At 47.3% G+C, this 3,797-nt stretch overlaps 1 pseudogene; it reads left to right on the top strand.

Annotated features, from left to right (window-relative positions):
• Positions 1-1,946: 1,946 nt before the first annotated feature.
• On the top strand, positions 1,947-3,172 carry LOC101593135 (annotated as a pseudogene).
• Positions 3,173-3,797: the final 625 nt, after the last annotated feature.

Here is a 3,797-nt window from a genome sequence, read left to right as displayed (position 1 = left end):
GGGCCCACAAGATTGATTTTAATAAGCTTATCTCTGGCTTCTTGGTTTCTGCACCACCAGCAGTCTCTGAAAACTAAGCTGTCTCCATCCTCCCTCCTCCTGCAGTGTTGCCTGACAAGACTGGTCCATTTTTTTAAACTCTCAGTTTTCTAGTTATGTCTATTCCACTATGAGGCTGAGGCCCAGCTCAGCCATTTCAGCACCTCAGAGTCCCCTTTGGGATGGCTCAGATGAACTGGCAGGAGACTTAGGAGCCTTCTGAGCCAGTCCAGGCCCAGCAGTGGGATAGAGGCTCAGGCAAGCGTGCCTGCTGTCCTGTGGCTGGTGTGGGCCCTTTAAGAGCTTTCCCAGCAGAACCTCAAGGATTGTGTGGGATCAGTGAAGGTCAAGAACAGAGGAGTATGGGGGCTGTGCAGGCTTCTCTTGGAGTTAAGGTGGTGTTCTACTTCCTGTAGACAGGCTCTGTGCTGTGGGAGGTGAGGATTCTGAGTCCCATTTGATAGAGGTGTCACAAGATGTCCTCAGGTAGCTGCAGAGCAGGTTCTGGGGACAGGAGTCAGGGGTCAGGATCAAGGCCAGGTAGATAAGAATTTGGGGATTATTTCACAAGTCATCTTTAGACTCCCAGGACTGGAGGAGCTTGGCAGAGTGCCTGGGAGGGAGTTGTGAGAGGACTGGTGGCCGATGAAGCAGGAGAGCAGGATGGACAGTGAACAGGGCAGCCAGGGACACAGTGACAGAAGATTAATGAAATGACCTAGGCAAGCGTTGTTGGAGCAGAAAGGTTGGGGAGAAGCCACACCAGAGGCAGTGAAGGTAAAGGGACCCACAGCCAGAGAGGCTGCTACTGTGTAGACCCAGTGTCATGACACCTGGCTCGTGTGGCCACAGAAAGGCAGGCTGCCACCTGCAGGGCCAGGTGGTTGGCATCGTACTGCCTCTGCATGACGCATGGCAGCTGCTACTGGTCTGCAAGCAGCTCTTGTAGGAATCACATTGGGGCCAGGTACATGGGCTGTCCTGTGTACGCAGGATGCTTAGGGCTGTGACTTACCACCTCCAAAGGTCCCTACACCCCTGGAAAGCAGTCTGGAGCCACCCTGGGCAGAAACTATACTTCACCGAGATGGCCACATGGACACATTCTCGGCCCTGCTGAAACCATGGATGAGGACTGGGGAAGCATAGTGTCTGAAAAATCCCAGACCTGCTAAGTACAAGGACCCAAACCCACAAGATGCTCTGATTTCTAAAATATGGAAAACCCTAAGAGCAGGGACATGTGAAGTCTTTTGTTACAGTGCAACATTTTAGGCATGCAAAAATATAAATGATAGCATAAACACTCATGTGTGCAACCACCTTGTCAGATCTTAATGTTTGCCCTGAATTATGTTTTTTTGTAAATGAAACCAAAATCAGCAATCCTATTCAAAATGCATATACAAAGTCATTTGGGAAAAAAAAAAAAAAAACAACTTGAGGTTGACATATAATTTCAACAAATAAAGTGTTTAATGAAAAACTGGTATACAATGGACCCATCTCTTTAAAAAGTCTTAATAACAAGCTGAGGTGCTAAAGTATTTCCTTTTGTTAAGTGTAGATCTTATTTTTTTTTAATTATTTATTTATGTTTATTACATTTATTTATTGTGTGTGTGTGTGGCCAGCTCAGCCCACCAGGGGGCAGGGCTGGCTGGCATGTGGTGCTGGGGGACTGAACAGCGGTCCCTGTGTTTTGCCAAGCCTGTTTCAAGTAGGTGCTTTAGACCACTGAGCCATCTCCCCAGCCCAAGTGTAGATCTTATAAAACTTTTTTTTTTTTTTTTGAGGAACCAGGGATTGAACTCAGGCCTTGCGCTTGCCAGGGAAGCGCTTATTCTACTGAGCCGTCTCCCCAGCCCCATACAAAACATTCTCTATGGTGCTACGGTAGTCAAACGATGTTCAAGACCAGTGAAACACAGGTGAGTCCCACTCTTAAGTCATAGTCAGAAAAGCAAATGTGTTTACTTGCTTGTTGGGTCTTTTCCAGTCTAATCTTTTCAGCTTTGGTGGTTAGCTTCTCGGTGCCTCGCTGCTTCTCCTGCCGCTGGTTGAGCTTGGTTGGTCTGTTTACCAGAGTCTTCTACCAGTATCTCTGTTCGTGATCACCAGAAAGGACCTTGAGTTTCCAGTTGCACTTCTTTCTAATCTCAGTGTGAACATTCATTAGTGCCCAGGCTGCCTCTGGGGTTTCAAATCTAGCATGACATTCTGTGTTTCCTTCTAGCAGGTCAATGTATACAACTTCTGAGATTGCCACCAGCATATCCACAATTTCCTTTAAATTGTATCCTGAGCTCTTTTGTGTGGCGCCTGGGAGGCGATCAGTAGCTTGGACACGAAGCTGAACATCTCCTTCCCAGCCACTGGCTGCCAGAAACTCATGGAGGTCGATGATGAACGCAAGCTTCGCACGTTCTGTGAGAAGCGCGTGGCCGCAGAAGTGGCCGCTGACGCCCTGGGTGAAGAGTGGAAGGGTTACGGGGTCCCAATCAGCGGTGGGAACGACAAGCAGGGCTTCCCCATGAAGCAGGGCGTCCTCACCCACGGCCGTGTGCGCCTGCTGCTGAGTAAGGGGCACTCCTGCTACCGACCCCGGAGGGCCGGGGACAGAAAGCGGAAATCCGTCCGAGGCTGCATCGTGGACGCCAGCCTCAGCGTTCTCAATCTGGTTATTGTAAAGAAAGGAGAGAAGGACATTCCTGGGTTGACCGATACGACCGTGCCTCGGCGCCTAGGGCCCAAAAGAGCTAGCAGAATTCGCAAACTTTTCAATCTGTCTAAGGAAGATGATGTCCGCCAGTACGTTGTCAGGAAGCCCTTGAACAAGGAAGGTAAAAAACCCAGGACTAAAGTCCCCAAGATCCAGAGACTTGTTACTCCGCGTGTCCTTCAACACAAACGCCGCCCTACTGCAGTGAAGAAGCAGCGCACTAAGAAAAACAAGGAGGAGGCTGCAGAGTATGCTAAACTTTTGGCCAAACGAATGAAGGAAGCCAAAGAAAAACTCCAGGAGCAGATTGCCAAGCGACGCAGGCTGGCCTCTCTGAGAGCTTCTACTTCCAAGTCTGAGTCCAGTCAAAAGTGAAATGCTTCAGTAACAAATAAATTAGATCTGACCTCGTAAAAAATAAAAAATAAAAAATAAATATTGTATCCTGAGAATATCTTGAATTATATTTTGAAAAATACAATATGTTCTGTTGTATGCTGTGCCTTTGCACCCCAATTTATGCCTCTTGCCTCCTCCTCTTCCTCATATTGAAATACTTAGCACCCCTGGAATGTCTGATTGTCTCGTTATGTGTGGGTTATCTTTGGGCATTATAGGATTATTTTGCATCTTTTCATTTTATTTTAGATGCTGAGACTCAAACCTAGGCCATGTGCAAGCTAAGTAGACAGTGTGCCACCGAACTATACCTCCAGGCCCATGTTTTGCTTCTTTTTGAAACTTAAGCAAGTTGGGAATATTGGTGCACATCTGTAATTCCAGAACTCTGACATGGATGAAAAACTGGAGCCAGCTCGGATAACTTCCCTGTCCCAAAATGTACTTATTTTTATTTCGTTATTTTTAGTTTTTGAGACAAAGCCTCACTATGCAGTTCAGAACTGGTCTTGAATTTACTATGTGGCCCAGGATGGCCTCAAACTGGCAGTGATCCTCCTGTCCCAGCCTCCTGAGTGCTGGGGTTACAGTTGTGCACTATCACTTCAAGCTATCTCAAAATTCTTTTTTTTTTTTT

Source organism: Octodon degus, unplaced genomic scaffold (assembly GCF_000260255.1).
Source record: "Octodon degus isolate 3935 unplaced genomic scaffold, OctDeg1.0 scaffold00018, whole genome shotgun sequence".
NCBI classification, from domain to species: Eukaryota; Metazoa; Chordata; class Mammalia; order Rodentia; family Octodontidae; genus Octodon; species Octodon degus.
Note: the sequence above shows the minus strand (reverse complement) of the source record. Positions and strands in the feature narration are given on the sequence as shown.